This window comes from Setaria italica, chromosome VI, assembly GCF_000263155.2.
Source record: "Setaria italica strain Yugu1 chromosome VI, Setaria_italica_v2.0, whole genome shotgun sequence".
Lineage (NCBI taxonomy): Eukaryota > Viridiplantae > Streptophyta > Magnoliopsida > Poales > Poaceae > Setaria > Setaria italica.
The window spans coordinates 17,402,750-17,425,932 of record NC_028455.1 but is presented as its reverse complement, the minus strand read 5'-3'; positions in this window follow the sequence as shown (position 1 = coordinate 17,425,932).

Genomic DNA, 23,183 nt, shown 5'->3' with positions numbered 1-23,183 from the left:
AGTTTGAGGATGATAAGCAGAACTTCTAATGAGGGTAGTACCCATATCCTTTTGTAGTTGCTCCCAGAATCTGGAAACAAACTGGGAACCTCGATCGGAGATAATGGTTTTTGGCACTCCGTGCTAGGATACAATTCGGGCTATATAGATTTTGGCATATGTCGACACCTGGTAAATCGTTTTGACTGGAATAAAGTGAGCTGATTTAGTAAGGCGGTCGACAATAACCCAAATGGAGTCATACCCCTTTGAAGTGGTAGGTAATCCTACTATGAAATCCATAGAAATATCTTCCCACTTCCAGACAGGAATCTCTGAGGGTTGTAACAAACCTGCTGACTTCTGTAGTATGGGTTTAACTCTTTGACAAGTGTCACATTCTGACACATATCGTGCAATTTCAGGTTTCATTCTGGCCCACCAAAATCTTTGCTTTAAATCTTGGTACATTTTATTGGTTCCAGGATGAATGGAGAATTTGGATGAATGTGCTTCTTCTAGGATTAATCTTCTCAGGTTTTCATCTTCCGGAACTACTATCCTGTTCTTGAAATATAGTCCTCCGTCTTCTTCTTGATTAAGTTCAGGAATCTTCCCCTCGGCTTTTTGCTGATAAAGTGCTTTAATCCATGAGTCTTCTTTTTGGGCTATTATGATTCTTTCTTTTAGGGTATCTTGAACCATAATATTCTGGAGGGTACCTTGTTTTACTATTTCCACACTTAATTCTCCCATTTCTTTGCATAGGGTCTTCAGGTTAGACTGGACGGTAATGCAATGGCATTGGGCCTTTCTGCTCAAGGCGTCGGCCACCACATTAGCTTTACCAGGATGGTAATGAATCTCTAGTTTATAGTCTTTAATCAATTCTAGCCACCGCCTTTGCCTCATGTTTAAGTCCATCTGAGTGAAGATATACTTCAAGCTCTTGTGGTCAATAAAGATACGACATTCACTACCTAAAAGATAGTGTCGCCATATCTTTAGTGCATGCACTACGGCAGCAAGCTCTAAGTCATGAGTAGGGTAATGCTCTTCATGATGCTTTAACTGACGAGAAGCATAAGCAATAACCCTGCCTTCTTGCATTAGAACACACCCGATGCCTATTCCTGAGGCATCGCAGTATACATCAAAGGGTTTTTCTATGTCAGGTTGAGCTAGTACTGGGGCTGTAGTTAATAATTTCTTCAAGAGTTGGAATGATTCTTCACACTCAGGTTTCCATTCAAATTTCGTGTCCTTCTTTAGTAACTCTGTGATTGGCTTAGAAACTTTTGAGAAATTGGGAATGAATCTACGGTAATAGCCAGCCATTCCCAAGAAACTTCTTACTTCATGAACAGAAGTTGGTGATTTCCAATCCAGTATATCCTTGACTTTTCCGGGATCTACTTCAATTCCTTTTTCGGACAGTATGTGCCCAAGGAATGGAACTTTCTTTAACCAAAATTCACACTTACTAAATTTGGCATATAACTGATGTTCCCGGAGTCTATTTAGAACAATGCGCAAATGTTGCGCATGTTCCTCTTCATTTTTAGAAAAGACAAGGATATCGTCTATAAAGACGACCACAAATTTATCCAGTTCCGGCATGAATACTGAATTCATGAGATACATAAAATGCGCTGGGGCATTTGTCAATCCGAAAGACATAACCAAATACTCATATAGTCCATATCGGGTTGAAAAAGCTGTTTTTGGTATGTCCTCGGGTTTTATCTTAATCTGATGGTACCCTGACCGAAGGTCGATTTTTGAAAAGACCTTAGCTCTGGACAACTGGTCGAACAACAAGTCGATCCGTGGCAGCGGATACTTGTTTTTGATGGTTACCGCATTCAAGGGACGGTAATCCACACATAGCCTTAAAGTACCATCCTTCTTTTTAACAAACAGGGCTGGGCAGCCCCATGGTGAAGTACTAGGTCGGACAAAACCCTTATCCAACAATTCTTGGAGTTGTGTTTTTAATTCTGCCAGCTCTTTAGGTGGCATTCGATACGGTCTTCTAGAAATAGGAGCGGTGCCGGGTTCTAATTCAATAGTGAATTCTACCGCTCTGTCAGGCGGTAGCCCAGGCAATTCTTCTGGAAATACATCTAGGAACTCATTAACGACAGGAATAGATTCTAGAGTCACTGCTCTAGTCTTTTTGACCATTTGGTCCAAACAAGGTTGAACGGGTAATTGGAGTTCGAAAAAGTGGCCTTGGACATCTTTCAGGCTAATGACTCGTGTAACCACATTAATTTGAACTTCATGTGCTTTCATCCAATTTACCCCCAAAATAATATCTATTCCTTGATCTTCCAGAATTAAAGGATAAGCTCCCACCTTATTTCCTTCTAGGTTTAAAATCACATTGCGAGCTACTTGATTGGTATTCTGTGTAGCACCAGTAGCTTGAATAGCATATTTGACGTCTAAGGTATGAACTTCTAGCTGATGCTGTGTAACAAACTTTTTACTTATAAAAGTATGCGATGCACCGGAATCAAACAAAACCATAGCAGGATGATTGTTAACAAGGTACATACCTGCTAGGATTGGCTCTCCTTCTGGAATTTCTTCTACAGTCATATAGTGAGCTTGTCCTGTCTTGGTGTTGACAAACTTGCGGCGGACAAACTTTTGTCCAGTGCCTTGGCCCAAGGTCTGAGCCTTTAAGTTCGCGTTTCCCCCAATTTTGGGAAAACGACAGTCTCGGGCGAAATGTCCTGGCTTCCCACAGTTGAAACAAACCTGTGGGGTTCCCAAAGGAGTAGGGTTACGAAACCCGAAAGGTGGTGCAGTTCCAGGACGAGGGGCAGCACTGGGAGCTCTGGCATTCCAGGACTGGAAAGGCCGTTGCTGGAATGAAGGACGATACATGGGTCAGGGAGGACCTCTATATACCATCCTCATCCTCTGAGGAGCATTTCCAAAATTTCCAGAAGGAACAGCCTTCCTCTTTAATGCTTCTTCTTTCTTCAATGTTTCATCCAATGCTTTCATCTTTTCTTCTGCGGTAATGGCTGTACTTACCGCGGAACTGTAATCAGCGAAAGTGCAGGTGGATAACTTTTCCTGCATTCTTGTATTAAGTCCTCGGAGATAACAATCCCTCTTTCTGGTTTCAGTATTAACATGCTTTGGAGCATATTGAGCTAAGTGATCGAACTCATTGGTATATGCCAGAATACTGTGAGTTCCTTGTTGTAGTCCCAAGAATTGTTCCAGTTTCATTCTCATGACACCTTCCGGTATAAACTGCGTCCGAAAGGCTTCCTTAAAATCTTCCCATGTGACTTCCCTTCCCACTAGCTGCCTGGCCAGATAACTGGTCCACCAAGTTGCTGCGGGACCTTGAAGCTGAAGCCCCGCAAATTCGGCCTTCTGAACGGCAGTACATTGGGGAATTACTCGAAATTTTTGCTCCATGGCCTGAAGCCACTCGTTAGCCTCCAAGGGATGCTCGGCTTTTAAGAAGACTGGGGGACGTGTTTCCAGAAATTGGGTGTAGGACACCCCCTGTTCCGGATCCCTCCTACGTCCACCGTTGCCGGTGTTCTGCACTATCATTTGAAGTAATCGGGCTTGCTCTGCCCCGGAATTCATCAAACTGGCTATTGCGTCAGCCAATGTAGGTGCTCTGGGTAAATCCTCTTCCTGTCCTCCGGAACCTGAAGCTCGGGGTTCTCTGGGATCCGTCATGCTGCCAAGAGTAACAAGATATTAATATCTACGGTGCATTTTTATCAACAACTTTCGGCATACTAACATATCACACATCACAACATGCTCACACACAAACCATACTTATGTACATACTTATTTATATTACATGCCTAGGAGTTAATATTTACAAAACCCATTAGTGCCACTTGTCCATCACCTATATCTTACAAGAATATCTTACAACACTTTCAAACCAAGTCCATTTCAACCGTCATAAGGGAAAATGCCCAGTTCTTCGGCATTTAATCCTAGTCGTGCCATGGCTTCTTGCAGGACGTCTTGGTCCACGGTCATCAAAGTTTGCCCTGGGGGAGCAACAGGTGGAGCCTGATTGACAGAATTTTCACTCCCGGACTCCGGTCCGTAGTCACTCCAAGTGCGGGAAGTGTCAGAGGTGCTAATTCTAGAATTTCCTTCCATCTCTTCTGGCTCCTCTTCTTCTTCGCCTTCCTGTTCTTCTTCTCCCCACTGCTGCATGGGACCATAGCCCTGAGGATCTAGTCCATCGGCATTGGCATTGGCCCACGCAAACTGTTGATTGCCCGCAGGGACTTCGCCCTGGTCATCTTCCATGTCCACATCAAAGCCTTCCAAATTCTCGTGAGCATATAAATCTATCTCAGGTTCTGCTGGTGGCACTGGATCTTCCTCCATTTCTATCACAGGTACTAGCTGATCTGCTTCCTCCGGGTTCTGTGGTTGAGGCTCTTCGGGTGGGGGAGGTGGTGGAACATTGATAATATTTTGCGCAGGTGCTTGAGCTTGCATTTCTTCCAGGGCTAGACGAAGTGATAGAATCTCGTCTAGCTGCCGAAATCTTTCCGCCTCCAGCCTATGGACATTGGATTCAGCTTCTTCTCTTGCTCTATCCGCCATGCTTCGACTTGCTTCAATGAACCCTTGCAGCGCCCGAAGTTTCTCTTCATAATCTTCAATCCGCCTGGACTGCTCTCGCATTGCCTTTTCCATCTCATGTTCCCTTGCCATTGCTGCCTTCTTGTACATTTCTTTGTCATACCGGGCACCCATCGCTTCCATTCTAATATCTTCGTTCTTCTGTCTCTGATTATAATACTCCCGGATACAAGCTTGATGTAAATTGTACATAGCGGTCATGTAGTCAGAAGCAGCAGCTACCAACACATCGTACTCCACACGAGATGTGTTCTTCAAGGCTTTGATCCTCCGCTTCCATACCCCGTCATCTTGATGCTTGATTGGATAGAATCGAGCAGAGCTCGACCCTATTTCTACCTTATGATTCTCACACAGCTCAGTAAGAGCTGTCATGGCTGCCCTTTCTATAGTATCATTGAATTCGAAACCCGATTCCATTACTTCCTCCAAACGCCAATTAGGTCGGGTATCATCATCTGGGATATGCACATACACCGTGCAATACTGTTTATGGCCGGTATCTTCCTTTCTCCAATAGTACTCTGGGGGATTATGAAAACCCAACTCTTGTAGTGTCTTCCAGAGTAACTGCACGAACCCTGGTTTGTCCAGATAACGACCACGGGTCCACCCATCCCTATCCGTGTAACCTTCTTCGAACATCCTATAAAAGAAATGAGGTAAGGTCTAGCGGCACTCACCAAACCCAAAAGTTTTAAACATGCAATGCAATTATGATGCAACGATTCCTACGTACTTTCAGACTCATATACACACTCGTAGAAAAATTGGTGGCATCGTAATCTCTCCCTAACTAATAAACTACCGAATACTAGCGACACGCAGCAAACAGTTAGCATCTGCAAAACAATCAACCCGTTAACACTACTGCCACCTATGACTCTTGTTTTTATTATTTAAAATAGAGTCTCAATGGTTTTAAAAAGGTAATATTTGTTGATTATCCCAACCTACGGCTCTGATACCAGCTGTGGCGGAACCGCCCAACTTAAGCTGGTTTAAGTGCGCCTAATCGCCGTCAGAACGGCAATTATCCGAAACGCACCTAAAACAGCATAAGTCCGGTAGTCCGTCGAGTGTCCCTAGGACTCCTCGAAGGATCCACGACGTGTCTCATAGCCATACATCAGGATAATATCCGCGATGGGATAATATCAACAAACATTACATTTTTACATACACAATTAAGAGGTACGAGTTATTACAAGACATAAGTTGAGGCAAACTTAGTGGTGCAGTGTTAGACAAACTCTAAGATTAAACATAAAAAGTTCAGGAGAAGATGCGTCGATAAACTGTTTTCTAGAGTATTGTGAGACTCAGGTCAATACTCTAGGTCTTCGGGGTCTCCTCCTCGGTAGCTTCCTGTGGAGCTTCTGAAAGATAACCACAAGGGGAAAACCATGAGTACGGGGTACTCAGCAAGTCTTACCCGACTAACCAATATAATAGTTTTTCTTTGGAATGCATGTTAGCCTTTGGGTGTGCTTGGTTGACACAATTTTTGCCGAAAAAGCTTACTATGAGTGGGGCCTTAGTTTTATCTTTTATTTGAGTTAAGTCATTACCTAACCATTCTAGATGATAACAGAAGTAAAAGAATCACAGCTGTTAATTCATACAGTACTTGGCAACAGAAGATTTTATATCGCATGAGTTCATATTACGAAGCTTAACAGCGATCAAGTGCATTCATAACCGAGAATTGCGGCGATCCGGATCTAATTACATCCTGCAGGAGAGTACCCTGATCACCAGCATTATACGACTGTCCAGGTCGTACTAACAACCTCTCGATTAGTAAAGTCAATGATTAGGAATACAACTACCCGGAGCCAGGGATGCACCCCCACATGGGACCCTACATCTGGCCTGATCTCCATGTGAGTTTCAGGCTACACCCCTGCCAATCTCCAGCACGTCAAATGCGGGTACGAAGCATTCCTGATCATAGAATTTACTAATCTACTGGGCTTTACTGGTCCCATACCCAGTAAGTGATCAGAGGTTATCACTTGATCAATGGTTAAGACACGGATCGGTCCTTAACCAGATTAATCTAGCAGACAGAACTACATCTCCAGCTTCTGTCTAGTTCCATGTTCCAAACTATCTTTCATAAGCAACATGTATGACTTAAGTGTTTGCCTTAAGGTTGGTAAACCAAGCATGTAAGCAAGTAAGCAATGCTAGACTTGGGTAGTTTCTAAGGTTTGAACAAGTGGCAAAGATGTCCTTAAAACAAGGTATGATCATACACAAGAATAGGTTTCAATCAACTCCTAGACTTAGTGCATGCGATAAACAAATAACCTATAACTAGTTACATGAAATAACGACTCCAAAATAGATAGGTATAAATGCACCGGGGCTTGCCTTGATCGTTAAAAAGATTAGTAGAAGCCGACGGATTTGCTTCACAGGGAACAAACTCAAACACTTCGTCGGACTCCAAGGGTCCTTCTGAAAATTCCCAGTAATCTTCTTCCGGTGCTTCTGGATCTACGTCATATATACATGCAGGGGTTAGAATGCAAACTTTTTGAATAACAGACTATACAACTTTCCTTCATGATAAAGTTGCAAGCCAACAAGGACTATACGACTTTATCATGATAAAGTTGCAAGTCAACACACATAAAATCTAAAAGATTGACCTATACTTTTATTTTTCTTAATTAACCCTTCCTATAACTTTTCTTTTAATTTTTAGAAAAGGTGGTAAATAATTTCTAACTTGAAAATCTAATTTTCTATGGGTTAAGAATTATTTGTGATTGATAAAGTATTATTCATATTTTTATACATTTTATAAATATTAAGTATTTATTTAATTACCTTAAAAGGAAGGCATTAAATAAATACCCAAATTTTTATTATTTTCCTAGGGTGTAAAAATTTTAATGCATAAAGGAAAATAAAATAAGCCTAACAAAATTGGTTTCACTAATTTTGGACACTCCTACAAATTTTTGTGATTAAAATGGTATAAAACGAATTTAAACGAATTATTTTGCTAAAGAAATCTAACTTTTCCCGAAATTCCCCCGGAAAAACTTTTCTTACTCACCCACGCTCTACCCTCTCTCACGAACCCCTGGACCCCACGGCGCGGACCCCACCTTCCTATTCCTTTCTACCCGCCGGTCCTCCTTCTTCTCCTGACGGGCCCCCACGGGCCGATTCCTTTTTCTTTTTCCTTCAGCAGCCCAGCACCGGCCCACGGCCCCTTTTTCTTTTTCTTCCTTTACCACGCAACGCCGGCCCGTGAACTGCTCCGGCCTCGGGCCTCCTTTCCAACTCTCGCCGACCGCGCGCGCGCTGCTACTGGGCCTCCCACACGCTACGGCCCAGCAACCGCTTACGCTGCCCTGGCCTACTTTCCCCCTCCTCCTCTGACGCGGGGGCCCGGGTGCCCAGCTCCTTCTTCTTCCTCCTGCCAAAAGCGTGACCGAGACAGGGGGCGGCGCGGCTCGCCGGCCGGCGCCCTCCCGGCGGCGGGACCAGGCGACAACACCAACCCTAGACCTACACGACCCCGTGCGCGGCAACAGCTTCCCCGGAGATGGCCGGAGCCATCCCCTCCACGGCGACAGGCGGCGACACCCTCGGTCGGTGGTGACTACTCACGATAACGGCATAACCTACTCAAACATCTACCCCGACGCCATCCTAGGACCCTAAGGACTCGACTACGACTACTCAAGAAGGAAGAGAGGCAGCGCGAGGTGGTTCTCACCATGAGCGGGCGGCGCGACGACGGCGGACAGAAGCGGCGGCGAGCACGGTTACTTTGGCAAGGATGTGGGACAACGACTGGCTCAGGGTGTAGCTGGGGTGTCTGTAGAGGAGTGAGCGAGAGGAATCAACGGGAGCTGCTGGGAGGTGGTAGAATTTTGCGCGGCGGTGATACTGATCAGAGGAGAGTGGGCGGCGGTAAAAAGAAGAGCAGTGAAACGGTGGCGCGGGAACAGTAAACATTCAAGGGTTTCACCGCGCGCATGGCTGCCACCGTGGTCTACCCCTAGGCTTGCGTGGTGAGGAGGTGGCCTAGCTAGTCGTGCTGGCGGACGACCGACAACGGCGGCGGCGACACGTCTGGGTGCTCTGTCACCGCTCCTCCTGCCCGTGATCTTCAGAGCCAAGTCGTGGTTGATCCTTGATCCAACAGCACACCGATGCTCAAAGAAAGTTACAGATAAACTCAAATTCTCCATCTTTTGTTTTGGCTCCATCCCGAGATAATCATCAAACCAGTGGAAATTTGGAGATGTTGCTCGCGTTGGTTCTGAAATCAATTGAATCAAAGGTTCAGTTCGTCAGTTATTGACAGTAGTGTCGATCTCACTTGTCAATCCAATTCAGTGACTTAAACCTTGTTTTTCCAATCCAACTTCTACCCAAACATGTTCTACTATGTCCCAGTGTTCCATTTTGCTCCTGAACAAGTACCTCTTTTGATCTAAATAGCTCTGAATTCGAGCTCCAAGTCATTGCCTTGCTGCTGTCCAGACTTAGAAAAATTCAAAGTTTCAGTTAATTTGTGAATTTGTGCTGACTTTGAGCTGGAATTTGACTCCCTTCCTGTTACTGATCCTGGCCAACAACACCTGATTATTGTAGTCCAAAGTCTATATTTCAACATGGTATAGTTATTCTGGTGCACTTGGTTGAAAAATTTTCCAGAATTAAATTTTGAAAACAGACTCTGCTACTGTTTACTGAGCTGCTGTTTTCGGACGGTGAACAGTAAACGACATTTCTCTTTTCTTTTTCTTTCTCTGATTCTTCTGTAATGTTTGGCACCAATTTAGCTCCAAACTTTTGATCCCCTACTTCCAAATAATCTTACACTTGTAGTCCACATGGTTGACAAATTTTTCTGAATTTCAAATTTGAAATCCAAATTTCGGTCAAAATTTGGCCGAATTTGGAATTTTTGCCAATTTCCTTTCTTTTTCTTTTGGATTTCTTTCTGAATTTTTCATGGTCACTGTATTGCTTTAAATGGCACTTATTACAGAAAGGAACTTATGATCTGATCCTTGAACTAGAGGATGTGGTATACTAGGGCTCCTCAGACGCAAGCGCTGAAGGGTTCCTAAGTTTTACACATACACCCTCGGGTTGAAGAAAAGATCACGAGCCCTCGGGCGAGGCGGAGAGGGGTCGGCGAATAAGATGGGGTCGGGCGAGACGGAACAGGGGTCGGGCGGATAAGAGGGGTCGGGCGAAGCGGACTAGGGTCGGCAGCTTACCTTCTTCTTCCTACGAGGAAAGCTTGGGGTCGGGAGAAGCAGACTTGGGCGGAGGGACTAAGGCTTTGAACAACGGCTAAGTCCGACAGTGCTCCGGCGGCGGCGGTGCTTCTTGTGGATCACAAGTGAGCTTTTACACAGCACGGAGGAGCAAGCGGCTGGGGTGGCTTGGGGAAAACGGAGGGGAGCTTAGAGAAGGGTTCCTCAGGAACTTAGGGGTGGCACTAGGAGCTTGAGCAGGGAGCAAAAGAGATGACGGAAGGCAACAATGGCGAAGGGAACTCCGGCGGGCTCGCGCATTCCCTTTTATAGCGGCTGGGACGGGGGAAGGGAAGCGGCACAGGAGCGAGAAGGGGAGCAGCACGAAGGCCGGGGAGAAGCAATGGAGTGCTCTGCCGGGGCGGCGATTGAGCGACGAGGGCGGTGGTGCAGGACTTCGGGGATGACGTCAGCGGTCACTGGGTTCCAACGTCAGGGCGGCGCAGGAGCGATCATGCCGGTGGTTGAGATTTGGCGGAGGCGGGCGTCGCCGTGCGGTGGATTTGATGGACGCGACCTGGTTAACGGCGCTAGAATCGAGGGCGCACAGGTGAGAAGACAGGTAGCCGCGGGCGCGTGGGCGAGCGCGGAGCAACAGATTGTCGGGCGGCGTCTGACAGGGTGAGGAAAGGAGCTGTCGCGGACGTGGTCGGGTTGGCGAAGGAGGAATCGTCGGGTAGCGAAGACCAGGCGGCGCGACTATGTTCGAAGTGACGGAAAAGACGGGCAACATCGGGCTCTGCAGCCGGGATCTGGCGGTGTGATGATGGGCGCGGGAGGCGAGGTGCTGCAGAAAGGTTGCAGAGGGGCTTCCGCTGCCATTGGGGAAGGGGGCGCGAGAATCCATTCGGTCGCGGGTCTGAGATGAGGCTGAGCGGCGGGCGGCGGAGAAGATGAGCCACGCGGCGGGGAGACTCTAAAGCGGGCATGCAACTCGAGTGCGCCTGCCGCGGAAGATCCGGGGGAAAAAGATCTCGCGGGTCCATTGGTCAGATAGAACGGACACTTGAGAAGACTTAGAAGGATCCGACGGTGGGCTGGTTTTGGCGGGGTCGGAACCGAAGCAAGGCGGGGAGGGGTCGGGTCTCAGGGGTCAGGACCGATCGGAAGATTGAACTTTCAGGCGCGGCAAACTAGATAGATGATCAAGGGCTAGGATTAAGATCAACCTGGAAGATTTAGGTTAGTCATCACAGCTCCACACACTCCTTCATGGATTTCTCCCATCAGAGTCTTAGCCTCCTCTGTTCCCAGACACTTGAGTTGGACGCCGTCAATTGTTCGGTAGAACAAGTCGTCTTCCAGTAGTACGTATTTGGTAGCATGGAAACTCACCCGCCGATCCACTTTCTTAGATGGATCTTTTAGGTAATCGGCAATTTCTTTTCGCCAATCATCGGCCGCGAGCTCTAGAGCCATAGCACCTTGAATCGGCCGATACCCAGATGCGTGTTGGGCGAGCTTGTTGGCATCCTCGTTGTGATTCCTTGGGATGTGTTCGATTACTGCCGATTTGAACTCTTTCAAAAGCTGCAGGCAATAAATCCTCAATAGATCGTCCTTGCATTCGGACTTCCCTGTTAATTGATCCACAATAAGCATGGAATCTCCAAAAATTTCGATAGAATCGGCCTTGACTTCTCTTAGCAATTGTAATCCCTTCAGTACAGCTCGGTACTCTGCTTGATTGTTAGTGGCGGTCGCTTCTATCGGCAGAGAAAAATCATAGCTTGCCCCCCGAGGCGATATGAGGACGATGCCGATTTCTAATCCGACCCCACATGACGATCCATCAAAATATAAAGTCCAAGGTACCGGCTCCATGAAGGTAGCCTCTGGTCTGCAGTGTTGGGCGACGAAATCGGCCATGACTTGACCCTTGATGGCTTTTGCCTATTCATATCGAAGGTCAAACTCTGACAAAGCCGGTCATATCGGTCACTTCTGCCCCCCAGCCGATCACGTACTGGAGGGCGCTGGTCGTCTTGGTCGCACCAGTTCCTGCTGATCGACTTTGGTCTTCCATCTCTGGAGCGAGACCTGCTAAACGACCGATTGTTACGATACGGGCCATTGCACTCTGGGCAATTATCGGCCGAAGGTAACCTGAGGTTGCTTTCCCAACAGTGGATGAAGAACGGGCATCTCCAGTGGTCTTCATGTCGCCGCATTGCTTCTTCCTGAGATCTTGAGCGTTCATGTTGCCGCTGATATTTGTTGAGCAGGAATTGGGAAGTAATGCGTGGTTCTCTTGATCCGCCATCGTCGTCCTCCATCCGTCGCTTCCCCTTGACGTCTTCAGGCGCCGCTTGAATTCTGGGGTCTACGGCGCCACTCTTTTTAGCCGATTCGGATGTCAGTACCTTGGTTTAGAGCGAGTTCTTTCCCGTGTCAACCATGTTGGTGGGGAAGGGGTGCCGATCGATCTTCATCGGCTTGGCTGGTTTTGTTGGCACTTCAAATTTAAGTCTGCCCTGCTCAATGGCCGTCTGTATCTGCTGCCGGAAGATTTTGCACTCATTAGTGTCATGGGAGGTAGCGTTGTGCCACTTGCAATATTTCATCTTCTTCAGCTGTTCAGCAGAAGGGATAGTGTGGTATGGCGAGAGCTTGATCTGTCCTTCCTGGAGTAGGAGGTCGAAGATTTTATCGGCCTTTGATGTGTCAAATCCGAACGTTTCTGGCTCCTTCTTGCCGAACGGACATGATATCGGCTTCTTCCCTTTAACCCATTCTGCAAGACTGACTTCTGCATCTTCTTCGGCCTCAACTTCTTCTAAGTATGCCACTTTCTTTTGGAAGTTCCTTCGTGGATTGAAAGGACGTACCTCTTGACCAGACAATCGGTGGACGATTTGGCTCAAGCTCTCAAACTCCTGTGAGGCATAGTTTTCTTTGATGTGAGGCAGGAGACCTTGAAAGGCTATATCAGCCAGCTGTGCATCAGTCAGAGCTAGAGAATAGCATTTGTTCCTAATTTCCTGAAACCTCTGCACATATGAGGATATCGGCTCGTCGCTTCTCTGCCTGAGGCTGGTCAAATCGGACAGCTTCATCTCATGTACCCCGGCGTAGAAGTATTTATGAAACTGCCTCTCCAGATCAGCCCATGTAATTATTGAGTTGGGCGGTAAGGTTGTGAACCACTGGAATGCCGACCCAGACAAGGACGACGAGAAAAGCCGCACCCGTAGAGCATCTTGCGCTGCTGCTTCTCCGCATTGGATGATGAATCTGTTCACGTGTTCTACGGTTGAGGTGTCGTCCATCCCCAAAAACTTGGTGCAGTCAGGAACTTTATACCGATAGGGAAACGGCAGTAAGTCGTATGTAGACGGGTACGGCATCCTGTAGGTGTAGGTCTGCGCCTTCGGCTTCAAGCCGAATTGTTCCTGAATCACCTCTGCTATACGTGCCGACCAGTCCGGCTGTTGCTGGTAAACCGTCGGTTGAGTGACTGGTACGTGCTGGTATATCGGCGGCGGGATGACTTGATGCTGAGTGAAAGCATGTGGCATTTGATGTGTTATAGCCGGTTGCGCATTCAGGGTCGGCTGTTTGAATGAACCGCTCATTTCATCATATAGTACGAGCTCTGCTTCTTTGCTCATCTCTGGTGCGACAGGCTGGTACGGTGGCATGGTTGGTCGAGTGGCTACCTGCAAAGACGCCTGGAATTGGGGGCTTCCCTGATTAGCCGATTGATCCTGAACGACCGTTGCTGATGGTGCCCCCCAAGGCGCTGGATTAACCGGAGGAAACTGCATAGAGGACAGCTGAACGGGATGCGGCTGGAGGTGTTACGTGCCATTAAACCCCATCGGGATCGATGATGAGGAAGCGCCTGAACCCCCAACCGGAAATTGGATCGGCTGAGAAGCCGAATTCGGATAACTCTTGTTTGGTGTAATCGGCGGAGCGTATGCCGGTCCCTTGTACCCTTGAGATACTCCGCTAGCCAAGGAGCTGATGACAGCATTGTACACCGTATTCGCAAGCACCGGGGATTGATCGATGAAAGCTTGATAAACGGACTGCTGAACCATCTCGGACATCTTGTCCGAGTCCTCGGTGATTGTGATCTGGCGGGGAGTTGGAAACGGAGTCTTTTTGATAGTCTCTCCGCTCCTGGTGCGACTGAAGGACTGCAGGCATGCCTTCCGGTAGTATGCCGTCTGCCTCTCTAGTTCTTCCTTCTGGTCGTCCCTGAGATCTGCCTCTATCACTTCGATGACGTTATCTTCAAAGACTTGAGCAGCTTTCGACATGGTGGCGATTGTATCTATCCCACCGGGCGTGCCAAAAGTGTGTTGGCGCTAGAAATCACTGATCGTATTCCCAGCGTCGGACACACGACCCGGGAGAATCTGCTTCGCTCCTGTTCGGGTGATCGCCCTGGTACGGTTCGTGCGGCGTGCCAGCCAATCTGACCTGTTGATTGGCAAGGAAATAAATGTATCAGTCTCCAGGGGTTGCGATCGGCTAAAGTTCTGATCTTGAGGAAAGCTTAACGGCGAATTGGCCGATTTGCAGTAATAACGGGATCGGCTATAGGGCAACCGATTACCAAGCAGCGTTTGTAAAGAAAACTACTAGAGTAATCTAAACAACGCTACAGTAGCAACACTAGGAATAGATCTAAATCGGCTATGTGGAAAGCGGTAATTTGAGTAACAAAATATAAGAAAGCCGACAGTTCTAATTCCAAGCTGGATAACTGGTGATAAAACTAGAACAACAGGTAAAACCTAGAATTCTAGTAAGTATCGATAACTGGTGAATAAATCTAAACGAAACGACAGCGATGCGCCCGAAGTTAAAGCTTAGAAATTACTCGATAAACGAAACTTACAAGATCAGCCGGAGGTCAAGTTGATGCAGCCCCGCCAATCCGTACGAACTCATGAAAAAGGGGAAAAAGTGTTGGCGAAGTCGCCTGCTTGAAAGTAAGTATGAGGAAAAAGTAGTTTGTTGTATTGAGTTGATTGTCTTTTCCAGATCTACAAAGGTGGCTATTTATAGCCCCGTACAGACGACTCCTTATCTGATTAGAACTCTATCCCTAAATCTAAACAGAAAAACCTCTTATCCGACTAGAACTCTATCCCTAAATTTAAACAGAAAACGAATATTTACAAGTACAATTCGTACTATTTTCACACGCTTCATGGGCTGACCTCTTCTTCATCTTCATAATCTTTTTTAAGCCCACATCGTCCCAACCATTCCAACCTCCTAATCGGCCGATCACCTCCTTGGCATGGGGCAAGCGATCAGGACCCACATGTCGAGGGCTCAGACTCATCCCGACCCAGGGGACTAAGGTCGGACGATACGGAGATCCTCCCTCGGAGGGTCGGGTGCGTCCGATCCCAAACCCTAGGGGTCGAGCGAGGCGGAGATCCTCCCCTGGGGGTCGGGCGCGTCCGATCCCAAGCCTCAGGGGTCGGGCGAGGCGGAGATCCTAGGTCGGGCGCGTCCGGTCCCAAGCCTCAGGGGTCGGGCGAAGCGGAACTCCAAGGATCAGTCGGCCGATCCTCGACTGTAGCATCGATTGACCGCTCCTTGACTGTAGCACCAATCGGCCGATTTCCAATCATCGCCCTTGTTTCTCGCCGCATCTTTCAATCTCTTCTTCTCATTACGCCGATTTTACTCGTGTCAAAATCTGGCGTCAACAGATGGCATGCCTCCATTCGCAGTTGAAGTTGACCCAAGCATCCTGCCATCTAAAGAAGAGGCTCCGTACTTACGCCGCGATCATGATCAAGGAACTTTCGTGAAGAAGAAATTTTACAACGTTGTATTGTAATGCGCTAAATTTACTTGACCTTTGTGTAGTACTTGATACAATTTTTAATTTAACCTATGTATGATTTCATGTGTTCTTAAATTTGTTGAGGTGAAAATTTATTAGATAAACCTGAACAATGTTAACTACATACATACATGGATTTTTTTTGGGCGTTAAAATTATTTAATTGAATAATTTCTTGATCATAGCGATGCAGTAAAATAATTATTTTAGAGGCTAAACGAACTGGTATAGAATTAATGACTAATTCACACTTATTGGCAATATACTCGCTAATTAAATATATTTTTGCATGTTGAAAATATTTGAAGTTTTTTGTTTTTGCATCCTAAAATGCAGTGAAAACATAAATAAAATCCTTTTCCAAAAAATAGGCGGGAGATGAAAGTGTGGGAAAAGGCCCTTTTATCCTGGGTGCCAATAGAAACTGGGACAAAACGCCCCCCTTTTAGCCCGGTTGACAACTGCAACCGAGATAAAAGGGTAGTTTTCGATTCCCGCTAGGGACGTACCCTTTTATCCCGGTTCCAGTTAGCAACCGGGATAAAGGGGGGGGGGGCCTTTTGTCCCGGTTGGTGTTGGCACCCAAGACAAAAGGGTAGTTTTCGATTCCCGCTGGGGACGTACCCTTTTATCCCGGTTACGCCAGTTACACTTAGCCAAATTCACCGCCACCAAGATCCCGCGCCCTCCCGATTGCTCCGTCACCACCCATCCGCCTCCCTCGCCGGCCGCTGTCGTCCTCGTCGCCCATCGCCCCGGCCATCGTCATCCCGCCGCCCGACCGCCTCGCCCGCGCCCAGACCGCCTCCTCCTCTATCGCCCCAGCCTGCCTCCAATCCTCCTCCGTTGTGCCCCCTCGACCTCATCGCCGCCGGCCGCCTCCATCACGGGGCCTCATCGCCGCCTCCGTCAACACCACCTCCTCTGTCGCCGCCGCGCCCTCATCCGTCGCGGCACCTCATCGCCACCTCTGTCCCTCGTCGCTGCCTCCATCAACGCCACCTCCTCTGTCGCCGCCGCGCCCTCATCCGTCGCGGTGCCTCATCGCCGCCTCTGTCGCGCGCGCCGCCTCTGTCCCTCATTGTCGGCCGCCTCCGCCCGTCGTTGCTGCGGCCACCTCGCTCTGTCCCCGCCTCCACCGTCCCACCGCCCCGGCCACCTCTGTAGGGATACGAGGTAGGCTACACTAGTGCAATTCAAAAATTCTACCGCGTATAACCAGGAAGAACTGCCGTATAAGGATCACGGGATTACCACTCAACGCACTACTGGTGCGGAAGATGTAGATATGCGTCGATGCAGTGAAGACGATCACGTAGTCGTACGTAGTCGATCAACGTAGTCGTACGTAGTCGATCACGTCCAGCAGCTCCTCAGCAGCTCGTCCACGTGCAGCAAAATCGCCTCCGGTGCCGCGGCTCATCGTCAGCTCGTCGTGGCTCGTCGGCGGCTCGTCGGCGGCTCGTCCAAGTGCTGCAGGTGCAACACCTCCAAGGTATCCACACGTGCAGGGAGGAAGCGTCGCAAGCCGGACTGCTAGATCCGCGAGTTGCAACAGGCGAGGGCGTGGGAGGCGCGATAGGTGTGTTTCGCCAAAAGGTGTAAACCCTAGGGCGCCCCCACCCCTCTATTTATAGAGGTTCCTGACGGGCCTCTGGGTTCGAGGCCCATTAGTACTTCTAAACCTAATCCAACTCGGATCAGATCTGAATTGGGCTTCCAGCCCCTTAAGTGTGTGACCCTATGGGTTCAGATACGTATAGACATGGCCCGAGTACTCCTACTCGGCCCAATAGTCGGTAGCGGCCTCTAGCAAGACGTGCCAACTCCTATACGCACACGAAGATCATATCAGACGAACCATCACAACATAATATACATGCTATTCCCTTTGCCTCACGATATTTGGTCTAGCTTCAAGCCGACCGCTCTTTCTCGATCTTGTGATTCGGAATCCCTTTGCAGGTTAACTCTTAACCGTACGTAGCATGGCCATGCATTTTCGGATCCGATCACTCGAGGGGTCCAGAGATATCACTCTCAATCAGAGAGGGGCAAATCCCATCTTGATTGACCATGTCTCATAGCATGCTTCTTGACAAACCCGAAAACTACCTTTATAACTACCCTGTTACGGCGTAGCGTTTGATAGCCCCTAAGTAGGTCGATCCACATCTAGAATACATGCGACAATCTCAGGTCTAAGGACAAAGCGTATATGTTGTTTAAAGAGAGAACTACTTCTTGTGTTGGGTCAGTCCTAGCACATGTCTCCACATGTGTCCACATTATTAGTTCAACATCTCCATGTCCATGACTTGTGAAACATAGTCATCAACTAATACATGTGCTAGTCTAATATTCATGTGTGTCCTCACATGAACTCCGACTAGGGACAACTTTAGAATAACCATACAAGTAAAGAGTTTCACATACAATTCACATAATTGCAAATCAATTCAAGTAGCCTTTAATGGATATTCAATGAACACAACATACAAATCATGGATACAATTAGATATCATCATCTCTATCATCGGCGAAATGATAGAGATGATGATATCTAATTGTATCCATGATGAGATGATGATATCCATTTGTATCCATGATTTCTATTGTGTTCCTTGAATATCCATTAAAGGCTACTTGAATTGATTTGCAATTATGTGAATTGTATGTGAAACTCTTTACTTGTATGGTTATTCTAAAATTGTCCCTAGTCGGAGTTCATGTGAGGACACACATGAATATTAGACTAGCACATGTATTAGTTGATGACTATGTTTCACAAGTCATGGACATGGAGATGTTGAACTAATAATGTGGACACATGTGGAGACATGTGCTAGGACTGACCCAACACGAGAAGTAGCTCTCTCTCTCTTTACACAACATATATGCTTTGTCCTTAGACCTAAGATTGTCGCATGTACTCAAGATGTGGATCGACTTGCTTAGGGGCTATCAAACGCTATGCCGTAACAGGGTAGTCATAAAGGTAGCTTTCGGGTTTGTCAAGAAGCATTCTATGAGACATGTTCAATCAAGATGGGATTTGCCCCTCTCTGACTGAGAGTGATATCTCTGGGCCCCTCGAGTGATCGAATCCGAAAATGCATGGCCATGCTACATACGGTTAAGAGCTAACCTACAAAGGGATTCCGAATCACAGGATCGAGAAAGAGCGGTCGGCTTGAAGCTAGACCAAATATCATGAGGCAAAGGGAATAGCATGTATATAATGTTGTGATGGTTCGTCTGATATGATCTTCGTGTGCGTATAGGAGTTGGCACGTCTTGCTAAAGGCCGCTATCGACTATTGGGCCGAGTAGGAGTACTCGGGTCATGTCTATACGTATCGGAACCCATAGGGTCACACACTTAAGGGGCTGGAAGCCCAATTCGGATTTGATCCGAGTTGGACTAGGTTTAGAAGTACTAATGGGCCTCGGACCCAGAGGCCCGTTAGGAACCTCTATAAATAGAGGGGTGGGGGCGCCCTAGGGTTTACACCTTTTTAGCGAAACACATCTGCCACGCCTCCCACGCCCTCGCCTGTTGCAACTCGCAGATCTAGCAGTCCGGCTTGCGATGCTTCCTCCCTGCACGTGTGGATACCTTGGAGGTGTTGCGCCTACAGCACTTCGACGAGCCGCCGACGAGCCACGACGAGCCGCCGACGAGCGGACGACGAGCCGCGGCACGAGGGAGATCTTGCTGCACGTGGACGAGCTGCTGAGGAGCTGCTGGACGTCGACGTGATCGACTACGTACGACTACACTAATCCACTTCGCTGCATCAATGCGAATCTACATCTTCCGTACCAGTAGTGCGTCGAGTGGTAATCCCGTGATCCTTATACGGCAGTTTTCCTGGTTTACGCGGTAGAAATTTTTTTTTGCGCTAGTGTAGCCTACCTCGTATCCCAACAGTGGTATCAGAGCCGTAGCTGTTTAGTTTTTTGATTTGGGATGTGTGCATATGGAGATATTCGAGTTTTCAGTTTGATCTATGTCCTGCTTTTTTGTTCTTGCTGTAACGGTAGTGTAACGACATACTCCTACCGGTCGGGTTTCCGCCATCGGAGTTAAGTGATACACGTAATTCCAGCTGCAGTGAGCGAAGATCAATGTGATTGGTCGAATCGAAATCCAGGATCATACGCCAGGCGCATGAGATGTGCAATAGTAGATTGGATCTACTACCGGGGTCGGGATTTTGCCATGTGTGTATGCTTCGGTAAATCAGCCATAACTTTTCGGTACGATCTCGGATCGGGGCAAACTTTATATGAAAATTGATCTACAGAAAAAGTTACACATGAAATTCAACCGCTTTGCCATTTTCGGCGAAATTAGATTTCCCAAATTCGGCTTGGAAGATGGAGTTTCGTGCCTCCGAAGTTGAGAACGTTAGGACGCTTAACTCTGTTTTGCAGGATGTATGTATCTTGTGATCAGTATGGCCCCTTTGTGTATTTGATGCATGTGTGTAACTCATTCGTGACATGCGTGTCGCGCGTACGGCAACACGGCAGGAGCCATATGTGTTGTCATGTTAATGTATTTAATGGTCTGCGTACCAATTTGTGATGATCTAAGCAACTATATAATCTTCATTACTAGCTTCTTTACTAGCTATTAGGCGTAATAGCATGTTCTAGTTCTTGGAGGACTCATCACCAGGAGGATGGCACACATGGAACATGTAGATGGAGATCACCATGGTGAACAGGTTCTATGGAGATGGAGATCACCATATGAAAACGGGTCATACTGTGTCACAACTGTGTGAATGCTATTCTGTTTATGTTTTACTTTCTGCATGCTGTGATGTTAGAAGTAGAACGATCCCTCACAAAGTTTAAGTTAGTATGCCCGCCCAACTAAAACTTGCACCATCTCATGTCTTGTACAATTAGTGGTGGGTCTATGATATTAGGGTGCCACTAGTTTTCCTTGATTAGACAGGTTTGTGTCGGACACTTACACGCATAAGGGTTGGTTTGCTTAACAAGGTTAACTTAACGGTTAAGGACCTTGGGGCATAAAGGTTGGGCGCTTAGACATGGAGATGTCACCCAACAACAGGAGTCATATGTGATATGATTAGCAAAAGTTGCTTACCGACCTACCTTGTTTGGTAGCGGTGATGCTAAAGCTCACTAGTAGACTTGTTAGTTGTGGATCCTGAATTACTAAGTATCAATAGAAGGATATTGATTTTAGTGGGAGTAGATTCTGTTAAAATAGTTGTGTATTGTCTTAGTGTATTTTGCATTACTTTTGTTGTAGAATAAATGGCACCTAGCAACACCACACCATTTGCTTTGCGTTCGGTCCTTGAGAAGGACAAGTTGAATGGAACAAACTACTCGGATTGGATCCGTAACCTGAGAATTGTTCTCAGGGCCAATAAAAAGGAAGATGTTCTAGACACCCCACTACCACCAGTACCTGCTGATGATGCATCTGCTGCTGTTAAGGCTGCTTACAAGAAGGCATTTGATGCTAATCTTGAGGTAAGCTGCCTTATGCTTGCTTGCATGGAACCTGAGCTGCAGATGCAGTTCGAAACAAATCATGAGGCACACGATATGATCGTGGCGCTCAAGGACATGTTCCAGACACAGGCTAGGACTGAAAGGTTCAATGTGTCCAAAGCCTTTCTTGAGTGCAAGCTAGCAGAAGGCGCAGCAGTAGGACCACATGTAATCAAGATGGTTGGTTACACTCAGCGATTGGAGAAGCTGGGCTTCCCAATGGGCAAAGAGTTGGCCACTGACTTCATTCTTTCATCTCTTCCGCCTAGCTATGGGAACTTCATCTCGAACTACCATATGCATGGGACGGAGAAGGGTCTGAATGAACTGTGTGGTATGCTCAAGACAGCAGAGGTAGACATTAAGAAAAGCGCTAGTACCAGCCATGTGATGGCTGTACAGAACAAGCCTACCTTCAAGAAGAAGGGCAATTCTTGGAAGAAGAATGGTAAGGTTGGAGTGTCCAAGCCAAACCCAGCGCCCAAGGCTAAAGCTGGACCTGCTCCAGATAAAGAGTGCTTTTATTGTCACGAACCTGGTCACTGGAAGAGAAACTACAAGCAGTACCTAGCTTCATTGAAGAATGGCGGAAGTAAGAGTACTTCTATCTCAGGTACGCTTGTTGTTAATGTTATAGAAAACATTTTTCTCGCTGATACAATTATTAATTCTTGGGTATTTGATACTGGATCGGTTGCTCATATTTGCAATTCGATGCAGGGAATGATAAGAAGTAGAAGCATGGAAAGAGGAGAAGTTGATTTCCGCGTGGCAATAATGCAAGAGTTGCTGCGTTGACCGTCGGGACGATGCAACTCCACCTCCCGTCAGGATTTATTATGGAGTTGAATAATGGTTATTTCGTTCATAGTTTAAGTCGAAACATTTTGTCTCCTTCATGCTTGATGAAGGATGGTTATTCATTTGTGAGTGAAAACAATGGTTGTGTGATCTCTAAGAATGATATGTTTATGGCTTTTGCACCCATTGTGAATGGATTGTTTGTTTTAAATCTTGATGGTTCACCTGTCTGTAACATAAGTGCTAAAAGGCCTCGGCCTAATGATTTGAGTCCTACCTACTTGTGGCATTGTCATTTGGGTCATATAAGTGACAAACGCATGAAGAAGCTCCATTCTGATGGACTCCTAACTTCGTTTAATTTTGAATCATACGAGACATGTGAGGCTTGCTTGCTAGGCAAGATGACCAAGACACCTTTCACAGGATTTCCTGAGAGAGCAGTAGATTTAACACCCCGTCCTCCAAAGCCGCACCGCCCAACCCTTCCGAGGGGCGGGCACGCGTACACATAGCACCCTGCTTACACTTTCGTCCTCGCTTCGTGTAAAATGGTTAACCCGAAGGTGCTATGGCTGGTTGACGAAGGCTTATAAGTTGCCTCCACCCTTGCTAAACTAGCAATGTGGTACTAAACATGCGCACCTGCGCTAATGGGCCACACTGGGCCAACCAAATTGGGCCGGGTGTCACATTCACCCCCCCTCAAAGAACCCGACGTCCTCGTCGGTCCAACTCACCCACGCATGGGCAAATGTCCAGGAACGTTCCCTCTAAGCGCACGACCATACGTCCAGTGCCGGCGCAATATGCCATGCCGTGTGTCCCATCTCAGACCCACACGCGCCATGCGCCATATGCCCGCACACTGACCCGTACGCGCAACCGTGAGGGTCGGCTCTGATACCATTTTTAACACCCCGTCCTCCAAAGCCGCACCGCCCAACCCTTCCGAGGGGCGGGCACGCGTACACATAGCACCCTGCTTACACTTTCGTCCTCGCTTCGTGTAAAATGGTTAACCCGAAGGTGCTATGGCTGGTTGACGAAGGCTTATAAGTTGCCTCCACCCTTGCTAAACT